The sequence below is a fragment of the Haliaeetus leucocephalus genome, unplaced genomic scaffold (assembly GCF_000737465.1).
Source record: "Haliaeetus leucocephalus isolate CR32 unplaced genomic scaffold, Haliaeetus_leucocephalus-4.0 Scaffold328, whole genome shotgun sequence".
NCBI lineage: Eukaryota > Metazoa > Chordata > Aves > Accipitriformes > Accipitridae > Haliaeetus > Haliaeetus leucocephalus.
Genome location: NW_010972764.1, coordinates 2,994,343 through 3,009,421, shown reverse-complemented (window position 1 = coordinate 3,009,421; position 15,079 = coordinate 2,994,343).

Below are 15,079 nucleotides of genomic sequence, written 5' to 3'. Positions count from 1 at the left end.
GTATTCTGAAAGTATATTTTCAAAATAAAGAGAATTTCTATAGAGAATAATCTCAATTATTATTTTAAAAGAGCCCCAGAAAGGAACAATTTACACCAAGAATCTGAAATCTTCCTCATACTTTTAAGCATGCAATTGTAATAGAGCAAAATAGTTCTGAGAATACTTTGCTTTATGAGCATTGTGGGATGAAATGATATGCAGAAACATGTTCACATAGGCCTTTTTACCAGTTATCAGAAAGCAGCCTGGTGAAGGGTGTTAGCTTCTCTGATAAAAAGCTTGTTTCTGTACACACAAAGGAGCAGAGACGAGTAGTGCCTGGGGGGGGAACCCAAATAATCCCCTGCTCCAGCTCCTCCCAGGCCCATCACAGGAGCCATCACCCCATCAAAGCCCCTTCTCCAGACACACGAAGGAGCACAGAGACGCAATGGCAGGTGGGGGAACCCATTAAGGCAGTCAGAGTAATGGCCGAGCTGTCCTGGGTCTTCCCAGGGCTGTCCCAGGAAGGACAATCCGTCCCAAAGCCAGGGCAGGACACCCGTCCCCATCCCCGTCCCTATGAGTCAAGGGCTGTCATGATTGCCCGATGGACCGAGGGCAGTCATTGCCTAGAGGATGGGACACGTTACAGGATGGAGGGAAAGAACATTTCAGGATTGCAGAAGACTTACTATGGGATGTATAGGGGAGGAACCAAAGGTAAGGAAAGGGAGGGGTCAAGGTGCTTTGGAGAGTAACAAATGTGGGAAAATAGAGGGAGAAGGGGATAAAAGGGGATGGTCAGGTAAAAGACATCAAATTTTAGAAAAGTAGCTGTACATCCAATAAGTACAGTTTATAGAAAAGACTGCATCTGTTGAGTTACCTGTGTTTGCAGGGCATAGAAAGAAGGCGAAATAATGAAGAAATCTAAAAAAAAAGGAAATAAATAATTGATCATCTACCTTGTTTGTAAAATTTTTAGGAGAGCTACCTTTCTTTTTATTGAAAAATTATTTTACTGTTCTAAGCTATATTTTTTCTTGCTTACTTTTGGATTTTCAGTCCTACTACAACCAATTTTTGACCTGAAAAATAATAGGTGCTGTAGAAACAGTTTTCAAAATTCCAGTATGAGCTGGAAGGGAAATGAATTTGTGCATTCATTTGAAAACATATTTTCTTTTGCTTCCAGAGGAAAGAAAATCCTACTGTCCCTTAGAGTTTGGGCTTATTTAAATTTTTCTTCTTGCTTTAATTTTCTATTGCATTTCATTGGATATAAGGAAAGTGTATTTTTGGCACATAGAATAGTTTCTTCTTATAGTTGTGCTTCATGATTTTATTTTATTTATTTTTTAAAAAACATTTCAAATCTTATCTCATCCCTTTAAGATTTAATGTTTTATTTGAATGGAGGAGGAATTTCTTTGGAGAATTATCTACAAAAAGTCTGACTAGCACTTTTAAAAACAAAAGCATGGTTTTCTATACAAATAAAGTGCTTGGAAAGATACTTTCCCAGTTTCCCAGATAACTTTTCTGGACTTATTATTAACCTTATATATTGTTTAATCATTACTAATGGAAATTATGAATAGTACACTGGACAATCACTTTCTATACTCCAGTATAGGTTTTCCAAACCACAGTTCTCTTTTTCTGAGCTCTTAGCTTTTTCCAGAGAACATGAAAATGTAAACAAAGTAACTAATTTGCCAAGAAATGTCTGAACAGTCTGATTTACTAATTTCAAGTTTCTCAGATCATCTTTCAGAAAACATGTTATTGAGGAAATATGGTTTTATTGTTTTCCATCTGAAAGCAGTAGTAAACTGCTAAGTTGGGTGGGGAGAGGATTATAGTGACTCTACTCCTGAACAGCTGGTACAACACAACATGATAGTAAACCTGATGCTGGCTAAATGCATGAAGACCTGCATTTGGCCTTCAAGAAGATAGCAGAGGGAATTGATGTCGGTTACCTTCCTTTCTAATCAGACAGCCCTGGGAAGACCTTTACAGACTGCTAGATGAAAAAGTGGTTAAAGATTTGTTTTCTTAGAGTGGCTTTTCAATATTGTTGGATCAGAACACTTTCTGTATTATTTTACATTAAAAGAAGTGTACAGAACCAGAATCACCTGTCCACTGAAAATCAAAAATATAAAGAATGATCACTGTCACTGACTGAGGACCCAAATTTAGTCTCATGGATTTAGGCAGAGACAAAATGTCAGGCCAGTACCTGTAAGCACCACAAGTTCCACAAGATCTGGAAAGCCAACTAGTTCAAATACAGTTACGACAGTCTAAACTCCACATAAATGAATTAAGTACTGTAGGCCTTGGCAGAAAGAGTGATTGCTATGTATACCGGTATAACAGCTTTGCTAAAACATCACTCAGAATAGGTGCTATTTAAAAATCTGGCCAATAGGTGTACTATCTACACAAAACAATACTAATGAAGTTGAGAGATCTGCGGAAAATGAACAGTCCTGCCAAGTAAGACATAGAGGTAGAAGTAATAAGGGAGACATTTATTCAGCACGAAATGACCTGATGCCATGTGATAGGTATGCAATATAAGCATCCAGATCAGGATGCAAGCATCATTAAATAAGTCGATTACTGTTTAAAAAGGAATAAAAAAATATATAAACATTCTCTTGTTATAGCATTAGAGTCCTCACAGTGTTGTGCCAGTGCATTGCCACTGGAATACCTCCATTAACACTTTGTTGTAATGCAAATATTAGGATTATGCCATGTAGGCAACAAACCTGTCTGAGTCTTTGCCACTGAATTTACCAAGCTAGTAACACTGGTCAACTTAATCTGACTCTCTTAAAATTGGAATTTATAATGGGACATAGTTCTTTCTTCCCTTGCCTGTTTCTTCCTCAAAAACTTCGATATAACATTTATAAGCCAGACTTATTAAAAATCTGAATGTCGGAGCAGATGCTAACCTGAAGCTTATTGCATTTGGGTTTGGTGAGGTACAGAGGAATACTCATACCTTTTGCTCTATACTTTATAATCTAATCACAAAGCTTTAGATATAACCTGAGTTTTTTCTGGTGAATGCCTAACATCTTCCTTAAGGAATTCTACAAAATTGTTCTCTTGCCTGGTAAAGGCATTTTCCTCATATTTCATTTATAGTTTCACTACATAGTATAGAATGTAGGTCAACACATGTTATACAGTTGGAGACTGTATTTTTCAAATGTAACTGTGCATCACTTAACTGACACAAAGTGTCAGAGCTAAGTGTTCTTGCTTCTGATATCAGTACTATTCTGAATTGTTTTTCTCTCCTAAATGGTTGTAAGGTATTATAAAATTATGTCTTACACCACTACATTACATAATTTTCTGTGGCACCATCATTTCAGAATTGCAGACTTCCTCATCTCAGGATAAATCAAAGGTATTTTTAAATTAAAGACATACAGACAAAAGAATGTAGAAAACTGAGGCAAAAAATGTCAGTTCCTGAAGGTAAGTCCCTGAATAGACAAATTAGTTTTGAAGTTTGCAATATGAAATAAAAAATTGTCATTAAATACTCTGTCATTGACTTGACAACTTCATGGAAAATAGACATAACAAAGAAGCACAGGATCTGAACTACTTTGTGAGAAAATAAAATAGTTGCATTTCTAAGTGACTCTCTCAAACAACAAAAGTGTCTCTTTAATGCAATGAAGCACTGCATCTTGGTTTGTATTTCTCAGATGAGTATGCCTATTTGGCCTTCAACATAAATTGATAGGGATGACACTCTTCTGACAGACTTGAAGTGCAACTTGTTGGTTGCTTTTCATTTAACAGTGTATCACAGAGAGCTGTGGGAGATGATAATAAAAGGTTCTTGTTATTTTAGCTTAAAATGGTAATGGTACTGTCCAACTCCATCACTTGTACTTTAAAGCTATGTTCTGTAATGTTTTGTGTGTGATAGGACTAATGAAAGAGACAAAGTGGAGTATATATAAACTGGAATAATTTAATAAAGTAGTTTACACCAGATGGCATACTGGACTGCTTTAGCATGTCATGTATTTGCTGGAGTTAACCAATGGGAACTTAAAAGTCCATCAATGAACATCCATAGATGACACGTGAGAATTTAGACTATAGGTATCTTGACAATAGCACCTGTAATCTAAGTAGTAGTATCAGTTTTCAAAAGCGTTTTTCTCAGTTAAGACAAAAAGAAACAATTTTGCAGCAAATTTTCTTTGATATGCAGACAAATCCTTAACGAACCTTAGGAGGGGCCAAATCCAGTAGCCCAATGGAGATGAGGCTGCTGCAGCTCCATTTTCCAACCTGGAACATCATTTATAAAACAGCCAACTGCATTGCCATCAAAAGTTTTGAGGTCCCTTAGATCTTCTGGGTCCAGGCTGTGGCCCACAGCTCTGCAGTTATGTGGATAAAAGGAGTAAACTCTGCATATCTTGCATAATATCTTTGGATACTTTTGGAAACTCACATTCTCTCCTTACTGGCCATTAGTATCCAAAAAGGTTACTAATGACCAGTGAGAAGAGAACCTCAGTTTCTTCCTGATGCTTCTACACTGATGAGCAACTGGTGGAAAGAAATAGAGAAGGAGGGTGTTTATTCACATGTTAATGTCCACGGCTCTGGTGGGTTTATAAAAAACATTTTTTTATTTGTTTCTTTTTAAATTAAACAAAATACAAGGTCAAATAATCTTCCTTTTGCCATTATAACTAGTTCAGTCTTGATTTATTGTTCTCCTTTCTCTGCTTCAGACTGCAGCTCAATAAAGGTGAGTATAAACAAACTGCTTATTTCCTCTTGAGTAGTTCTTCAAAGCTTCTGCATTCTTTTCTCTACTTAAGATAAATATGGAACTGTCACAATGTTTTTTCAGTCAATTATCAGTACCTTTGTTTCACCCATTTACCTTTTAACTTGTCATATGACTAAAGTATTAGGTTAATGCAATGAAATGAATTTGAATTTGTTATTTAAGTGGCTAGCATTTATCATGTTCCTACCCAATCTGTTTTGGTTCTTTTTTCCTCTTATAAGTGTACTAGTATGTCCTCTTAGCTTATTTTTGTTCTTGTCCACGCCCAAAACCCTTACCAAACTCACTTCATATCGTCCCTTGGAAATTTCAGAATCCAAGCACTTAGTTTGAAACACAAAAACAGTAGGATTGTTAGTTCATTATAATTTGCTCACGCAGGTCTGAATTAATCTAATAACAGCATTATTCTTCTCCTGCTCAGCGAACTAAAGAATTCTTTATCTTATACCACAAGGAACAGGAGTATATTTCATTTACTTCTTCCCCTCTCCCAGAGCAAATTGGAGTTTCCACCCAATGGTTCAAACCTAAATATTTCTTCCACTGCCATCTCACATCAAATTGTGAGGCTTTACCCTATTAAAAGAAATGGGACTACTTAAAATCATACTGCAATCAGTAGGGTCTACCAGTGTTACCGTAATACAATGACAAGTAACAGCCCTCTTTGTTTTTAGATGTCTTAACAAATAGTTCAGTGCTACCGGAAATCTGGTTGTCATGCTCAGTGCTCTGGTTTAATTTTTTGTAGATATTGTAAACCATCTTTATTCTAAAAGAATTGGAAAAGTGAAGAAGGATTTTTTTCTCTGTCTTTGAGCTGCCACCTGAGATGTCTTGACCAAACCTGATTATTTTACAGTATTATAAATAGGAGTGGAACTTGACATAAGGAAGTCATCTCAGTGCTTCCAAATTGATGATGGTGTACGGGTTGGGGTTTTTTTAGCAAGAGGTTTCTGGAAGTCTGTTCATACCCACAAGAGGGAATGAGAGTGAAAAGAGTAATGGTAGAATTGAAGTTAATATCCTCTTTCAAAATCACTGTATATTTAGTTAAAAAACAGGAGAGCTGCAGATCGCTCAGGTGGCATTGTTACTTCATGATATTATAACTAGGGAAACACCAGTCTGAAACGTCTTTTTACCTAAAATTCCTTGCAAAAATGAATTACTATCTCAGAAGACTTAAAATTCATCCAGGGAGTTAAAATCCATTTTATACAATTTAAAAAATGCATAAGTAAAGTAGAACATCATAAGAAGTTAAAAATTCAAAATCACATATATTCTTACTGAATCGGTTTTGGTTTCAGATGCCTAAATTATCTGGAGGGAGTTATATTTTGCTCTGTTTTGGTCTTTTTTTTCTGTTGACATGATGAATTAACTTGTTTAATGTACTATAAAACTCCGCTGTATATTAATACGCACTATATAACTCCACACTGTACTTTGGAGGGGAATTATAAATATTTAATAGGAAAGACATCTAGAGGTGATGAACTTCTTTTGAACATTTGTGTATTTAAAGTAGTGAAAAATGTTGAGACTCTGTATTGCCTCCATCTTTCAGAATGTAAAATTGCAGCTCTGACGTATTAGCTTGTGGATTGCCTTGACTTCACATGCAAACTCCAGTTTGGAATGGTAGTCTCACACACAGTAATCACATATTTCCAGTTCTACTTTCTGAATCAAAAAAGCCTTCTGATAGTTATCAGTTAAATTTTACAGAATGCCTTCTCAAATAAATAGCTTCCTTTTTTTAACCAGGTTTAGTTCCAGGGCCAAGCAAAATATTCGTTTTCCTATATTGAGAGAAATAGGCTGCTCTTTTGTGTCATTTAAACCAGACTGTGAACTTAAATAAGCCCCGAATCTGGCACAGTAAACAAATCTGAAAAAAAAAAATCTATTTCTCCAACATTTCTAAACACTGTGCTAAATCACTTATCACAGACCAAGCCAATGCAGACCCCAATGAGCTGCACACAGTAATGAATGGCTTTTCTATTCCTGGCACTTTCCTTATTGAGTGGTTTTGCTCAGGAGGCAAATCCATTAGGTACTGAAATAAAAATGTTTTCTCATGATACTGTCATGGTGTCTCTATGGAGACAGTCAGCAGCAGCTTTGTCTTCTTCATACATTTTGAAAGACTGAGAGTGAAAAGACAATGTCATTAGACAATATGCATAAATATGGATTTTTATGCCTTTTTATTATATTGTACCATATCATAAAACAAAGCATCTTATACTTTTGAATCAAATGCTAAAAAACATAGCATAGCCAATTAACTGAACAGAAAGGTCCCATCAGAAAAAGGCCTCTGCTGTGTAGTTTTAGACTTTTGACTGAAAGAACTGGAAGATAATCATAGAAAGATAATAAAAGCCAGAACTTTACTTGCATGATAGAGATGATTGGCAAAATTCTCTAAATGCAGTGTTAATTTAATGACACTCTGCACACAGGAATCAAGTTACAAGCGATATAAAGGGGTTTCTAAAGGTAATATGTGATTTGTACATTTGTGAATGTTTAGAGAAAAAAAATAAATTGAAAGGCCATAATTTATTTTCTTGAAGGGCGAGAGGCTGAGAACAAAGTCTTTATTCAAATCAAGAAATGGGAAAATGGAAACAATCACTTCTTAATGGTTAATTGCAAACATTTTTATTGTACATTTATTCCTAACACTATCACATATTCTTATGCTAAGCATAAGCTAACTTCACAGTGATCAAATTCTCTTTAAGTATAACACTCTTTCATTCATACCTTTTGTATATAGAAGAGAAAAAACATGAAAGAAGTTCTCTGTTTAGTTCAAGTCTGTCATTTTCTTGATAGTTTTTGCTGGCAATTACTAATTTTTCAGTACCAGAACTTCATGAAGATGGATAAATTTCTACAATAGCTTTTTGAAAGGGTTTCAGCTTTTTCTCAGATAAGCATAATATAAATTGAATATATGAGAGATTTGGAAAGCTGATTTCAGATTTCTACCCTAACAGCTGAATCTGTGACTTCAGGATGGGTCTTTTAGCTGGACTGCCACAGCTTGCAAGTGGATTACTCCTTAACTGTTAGGCTGTTGGATTTTATGAGGTGGAACATTCTCTCTTTATTGTATTAAATGCATTTTTTTCCAAAAATCCTAAGCAATTTTAAGTTTCCTCTAAGAGTGATATGGGAAAATATTGTGAAAGAAAACATTTCCATCCACTGTTGATCACTCAAAGCAAAAAGAAACAACAGACTGTTCAATAACATGGTGGAGTACTTCACTGTAGGAGTAAGTCCAAGTTGATACGAAGTATTTACTGACTGAAAAAGAGGAAGGATCAAACTGGAGAAATGATCAGCTAATTAAACAGTATCAAACACAGGTACTAATTAACCTGACTGATATCTTGAAACTTATCCTTTAATTCACGTTGGGTGTCTGATTTTTCTGTGACACAGCTCTTCAGGTGGGGAAACCAAAACCGGCTTCACACTAGAATAAAACCCAAACAAACTGGAAATGTTATGAGATGATCAGAGCTTTTTAACAAAGGTTCATCTTTGAAGTTAATCACATAACTTTAGGAGTACAGCAGTTACCTTGCTTTTCAACTTTCAAATCTATTAATGTCATTGACAATTGTCAAGATGTAACACTTGCCTTTTTGCCCTTTTTGTCAGGTTAGAGTGGTAACAGGCCTCTTGATTAAGTGCTTTCTCAGCTCACAGATTCAGTATTCACAGTAGAAAAATGATTGAAATTAAAACCACCACTGTAAGACACATGATGTACATGAACTTTGTAGAATGAGGTAACTGGAAAACAGAACAGGAAGTTGCCTAAATGTAGTAAAAAAATGTCAGGACCATTTTCTTGACAATATAACATAATGGAGAGTTTGCAAAGACTGTGTCATGAAACTGAGCATTCATGTGTATGCATGTATAGACATGTATGCACAGACATACACATTGCATGTTCAGACAAAATTTTCTAAAATTTGGTTCGTTGAAGAAATACTCGCACTGTTTTTGATAATGTATTTGTAAAAATAAACATGTAATAGAGTAGAAGCACAGGAAAACAATGTACCCAGCTGTGTATAGGAAAGGACAGATCGAACTCATCTTGTCTGGCATTCATTAAGGTGGCCAATCTGACTGTGTACCTACCTGTACAATTCAGGTTTTGTTCCCATGCTATAGTAATGTCCCTTGATATGACAGTGACTTCTGTTGATGCAGAGGATGCTGATATATATCAACTACAGGTTGGGGAAGGAAGAAAGCCGTTTTGTTGTGCTTGGTCCTATGAAGGTTTCTGTGGGTTTCAAGGCTGTGTGCGTGGATCAGCCCTGTCACACATCCAGTGAGGTAATGTGTCATTTATAGAACAGATTCTGTCTGCCATCTTACTATGGAAACACTACCTCAGGTACATTTCCTTGATAAAAAAAAGTTCACTTGACAGGGAATAGACTTCCATAAACTATAGACAGGTAATCTATCAATTCACTGCTGCTGAATGAGGTGTTTCTGTTAGCCTTTCCCTATCAACAGCCCTGCATTCTTACTGCACTTTGTGCCAGCTCCTTCGTATCTTAGACGCTTTCATAGCTGCTTTAATATACTGTTATGTAGGGGAAAAATTTTGGATGGTTTTCTGTTGAGATAATGTTAAAGCAGCTTACAGAAGGGCCAGAAATGTGCGGAATATGGTTCAAGGTGAGGGGAAGGAGGGAGAAGCATGAGGAAGTTTTCTTCATTTTGACAGCTGTGAGCTATTAGGGCCACCTCTACTTCCCATAAAAAAGCAATCTTAGTCATGCTACTGTATTAGGAGTGTGACTTGGGTATGATGTCCCACTCATTCCAGTATGCTTGAAAGTTTAGAGTACCGTTCTACAGCTGAAGAAATACTTGACTTTGAGGTGAAAGACCCAAAGGTGCTGTGGGAAAATAGCTTAGTACCTATGAGAAAGATCATAGGTGAAAATGGATTGCCCTTCAAAGCTTTTGTCAACTAGTACAGCTAATAAAGCAAACCAGAAGTCAATGTATTAATACCTGTTAATAAAAAAAGGATAGTGTTAACAAGAGAGAGGTGAACCAATTTAGGAGCAGAATATTATAAACTTAAAAACTAGCTATTTCAGGGCATGGATGCTATTATGAATCTGGAAAGAGATAAAACTGGACATGAAAAAAGACAGAATAACTGAGTAGAAATAAAGAAGAACATCTGCAAAAAAAGCCCAGAATATACTGTCTGGAGTCACAGCCCCAGCTACTATAAACTGAGTTACTCCCCATCAAGAAGAAAGCACTGCATAAATAACAAGTGAACCAAAAAGGAATAAAACATATAGCAGCCCCATTTTCTGTATCTGTAAAGGGAAAGAGAGGGAAAGCAACAGTAAAAATGTTTTGGTGCTCAGGTGAGAGCTAAACGTAGAAGACTATAAAAAGGAGCAATGAGAGCTACTGGGAAAAATGAACGAGCAAGACCAAGTTTGCTGCTGTCCATTGCCTTTGCAAGAAGATCTGGTACCCGCGTAAATATTTGGGCTGGTATGAATGAGAGCCTTTCATGTGCATGGGGACTAAAGAAATTATTGCATAAGTCGAAGACTTCACTCATGCGCTAAGGAAAATCATTTAAGTTTGAACTATAGTTAACTGCTACCCAGAGCAGATGGCTGTTTTGCTAGCATAATTGTAAAAGTGTCTTTACTGTGGAAATGGCTGTCATACTGGAATATTTAGTCCTGTATTCATGTAAGAGCTTTACTGGTCTTTCATCCTGTGGGGTTTTTTTTTGCCTACGTGTTTCAGTATTTGTCTACTATATTTGTTTTAGGTGAATCATTGAATCACAGAATATCTCAAGTTGGAAGGGACACATAAGGATCATTGAGTCCAACTCCCTGCTCCTCGCAGGACCACCTAAAAATGAACCATATGACTAAGAGCATCGTCCAGACGCTCCTTGACCTCCGACGGGTTTGCTGCCGTGACCACTTCCCTGGGGAGCCTGTTCCAGTGACCGACCACCCTCTCGGAGAAGAACCTTTTCCTAACATCCAATCTGAACTTCCCCCGACGCAGCCTCGTGCCATTCCCTCGTGTTCTACCGCTGGTTACCAGAAAGAGGAGATCAGCACCTCCCCCTCCGCTGCCCGCCTTGAGGAAGGCGTAGACTGCGAGGAGGTCACCCCTCAGCCTTCTCTTCTCCAAGCTGAACAGACCAAGTCACCTCAGCCGCTCCTCCTAAGTCTTGCCCTCGAGGTCTTTCACCACCTTGGTCACCCTCCTCTGGACACACTCTAATAGTTTGACATCCTTCTGATACTGAGGTGCCCAAAACTGCACCTAGTACTCGAGGTGGGGCCGCACCGGTGCGGCGTTGAGTGGGACAATCCCCTCCCTTGACGGACTGGCGATGCTGAGCTCAATGCACCCCAGGACACCGTTGGCCCTTTTGGCTGCCAGGGCACACTCTTGACTCCTATTCAACTTGCCATCAACCCAAACCCCCAGATCTCTTTCCGTGGGACTGCTCTCCAGCCCCTTGTCCCCCAATTTGTTTGTACAAGCAGGATTACCCCTCCCAGGTGCAGAATGTGGCCCTTGCTCGTGTTAAATTTCACGCGGCTGGTGATTGCCCAGCTCTCTAGTCTATCCAGATCTCTCTGGAAGGCTGCTCTACCCTCGAGGGAGTCTACAGCTCCTCCTGATTTAGTATCATGGGCAAACTTACTTAATGTACATTTGACTCCTGCATCCAGATCATTTATAAAAACATTAAAGAGCACTGGCCCTAAAATTGAGCCCTGGGGAACCCCACTGGCCACCAGCCAGATGTAACCCCATTTACTATAACTCTCTGAGCCTGACATGTCAGCCAACTGTTCACCCAGCATATTATGGACTTCTCTAGCTGTATGCTGAACATTTTGTCCAGAAGGGTACTGTGAGAGACAGTAGCAAAAGCTTTGCTAAAATCCAGAAAAAACACATCTACTGGCTTCCCTTGGTCGACTAGGTGGGTGGCCTTGCCATAAGAGGAAATTAAGTTAGTTAAACAGGACTTTCCCCTCGTGAACCCTTGCTGGCTATGACCAATGACTGCATTGTCTCTCAAGTGTTTTTCAGTAAGTCCCAGAATTACCTTCTCCGTAATTTTACCAGGCACTGAAGTGAGACTGACAGGCCTGTAATTACCAGGGTCTTCCTTCTTACCCTTCTTGAAAATTGGGACAGTATCTGCCAGCTTCCAGTCCACTGGGACCTCTCTAGATTCCCAAGACTGTTGAAAAATAATGGAGAGAGACGGCTCTTCCAGTACCCTGGGATGAATCCTGTTGGGCCCCATAGACATGTGCATCCAGCTGGAGCAGCAAGTCTCAAACAGCTTCAGAATTGGCTGGGAGTTTATCAAACCCCCATTCACAGTCTTCCAGCTCAGGGCTCCAGGGGTGCCATGGCCCATCGTCGGTGTTGAAGGCAGGCAAAGAAGGCATTAAATGCCTCTGCTTTGCCTTTGTCCCTATTTGTGAGGTGACCGACCTCATCAAGTAACAGATCTATGTTATCTCTGATCCTTCTTTTGCTGTTCACACATTTTAAAAAGCCTTTTTTATTGTCCTTCACAGTACTGGCCATCTTGAACTCTACTTGAGCTTTGGCTGCATGAATTTTCTCCCTAGAGTGGCAAACAGCACCTCTGTAGTCCTCCCATGTCGCCTGTACTTGCTTCCAACATCCACACAATTTCCTTTTCCACCTAAGTTCTAGTCTGGTTTAAGAATGTCTTGCCGTGGCCTGAACCTTTTCTATTAAAGCGAATAGAAGGTAAACTGCTATTGAAAAGTGGTAGTGGACATCTATGTTTGCAAGGGCATGGAATGCAAGCGGAGGAAAATTTTAAAGAAGTGCTGGATTAAAGTATCACTATGATTATTAGAAGTCAAATTCTGCCATATTCACTCATTTTTGTTGTTCTTTGCTTTATGAGTGGTCTCATTAGAATAATTTAATCTTCATGCATAGTAACTCACTAGCAGCTATGAATAAGCATAATGAAATCTAATCCTGGGGGAATGAGTGGCATAAACTGGTATTATCCATGGAATGTTAACAACATCTAGATTAACAAAAAATGATTCATGTCTGTGTAGTATTCACTTAAGAGAGGCATTCTTATTTTAATAAGACAATAAAACTAATTAAACTAGACTTGCTCTTTAAATTTACCTATAAGCATATTCTCTTGTTTAATAATTTGCCTCTCTCTTTGGACTATTTTTTCTTCCCCTGCCCTTTATCCAGGCCACGATTAGGAAACATCTCAGATTTTTTTCCAAGCCTAAGTGACATGCATCTAGCAGAGGTCAAACCAGGAGAAAGTGCATTCATTTGCAAATCACAGAACAGAAAAAAAAATGCTCTTAACTATTATGATATACACAGTGGTAGTGATTCCTTCTGTTATAATTTTTCCTTGTGGTTTAAAATAGCAAGATTGATATTTTGAACTCATACTATATAAAAAGAGGTGATAGTGCCCAGGAAACCTCCAAATAAAAATACTCCATTTTCACTAGCCAGAAAAAATTAGAGTGGAATTTTTCAAGTGTCCTCTTAGAACTAATAGAAGAGAGATTCCTGACTTTATTCCAATGTGACTACATGTTCTTTTCAAGGACAATATCCATTGCGTAGTGTTTTTCATAACTTTCTGGCAGGTCCAGGAGAAGATTTGTCCATGAACAGTTGCCACGGAAAATAAACATGTTTTGTAAGCACAGCATTTTTCTTTTCTCAGATTGATGTGAGCATTCATTTATCACTTTTTCCCACTGTGACACACTTCTTGTGAGCTTCAGAATCCAAATGTGTAGCGCAGAGTGCATATCAGAATGTGGGGGAAATTCGTCCTCTTCTGGTACACTTTCTGGGCTATACAGCTCAAACGAGGGCCCATTGTGTCTCTTTGGATATAGTATGCAATGTGCTGGGGATCTAAAATGCATGGTAAGATGTTCCAGTTGGTTGACTGGCCAAGTCACAGGCTTTGTTGTTACCAGTGAGCTACCTCCCTTTGCCTTGAGCCAGGATGACGTAAAATGCAATGAAATACTTGTTCATAACACCCTAAGTAGTCTTCACACTTACTGGTATTTATAACAGACACAGCTAAAGCTAAAAATATTGCTTCACTTCTTTAAACATATAAATAAATCTTTTCTAGAGTAAGGATCATCCCTGTATATGAACAGCTGGTAGGCATCTAGTCCCACTGAAGGTTAAACTCCCCGGTTCTTGGTAACTCAGCAGGATGTTTTAGCACAAAATATGGTCTTACCTTTTATAACCTGTATATTACAAACATACAGAATACTCCTGAACAGGGCAAATATACATACATACCTATTTATGTATTGGCCTGACACCAGACACAATACTTATTAGTTGGTTTCAGATACTGATCCCCAACTTGTCTCTCATCTACGTCCTAGTACAGGTAAACTTCCTCTCTCCCCCAGACATTTAATTTGATTAATAATTTACTGTTAGTTTTAGTTATTTACTGATGGTTAGGCTTAACTTATTTCAATTATCTTACTTCAAATATGTAATGAAGAAAGGATCTAACAATTTCTATTGAAAACATACGTAATTAACTATTATCAACTAAAACTAACTATAATTTAATGGTTGGGCTCGATGATCTTAAAGGTCCTTTGCAACCTAAATGATTCTACAATTCTATGATACTATTTGAAAACATAAAACCTTAGTGGTTAGAGTTAAATTCTTCAATAACTTTGAAAATAGGCAACTCTTTTGGCTTTGGCTTATATGGGCTGCAGTTCCAGGAGAGAAGATTTGTCCATATTTCACTATACTTTGTTGCTCTTTTAGCATGCCTGCTGAAGAGCAATTTCCAAAGTCTTGCTGGGGCTGCTCAAGTTATTTCATTTTCTGTGGTGTCTCCCAGTATGCCGCCTTACTGTGACTCTCGGTGAGATTGATTCTGAGAAAGAGAGAGATGGTTGGCTTCCAGTCCCTGAAGTTATTTTTCCTCCTTCTCCCTTTCCAAGCCAACTGTTCTGTTAGTAGAATTCTCTCTCAGCAGGCAGCTGCCAGTGCGGTTGCTCAAGTGTTTTTCCTGGTGTGCTCTGAGATATTGCCAATAAATTTCATGATGCTTCC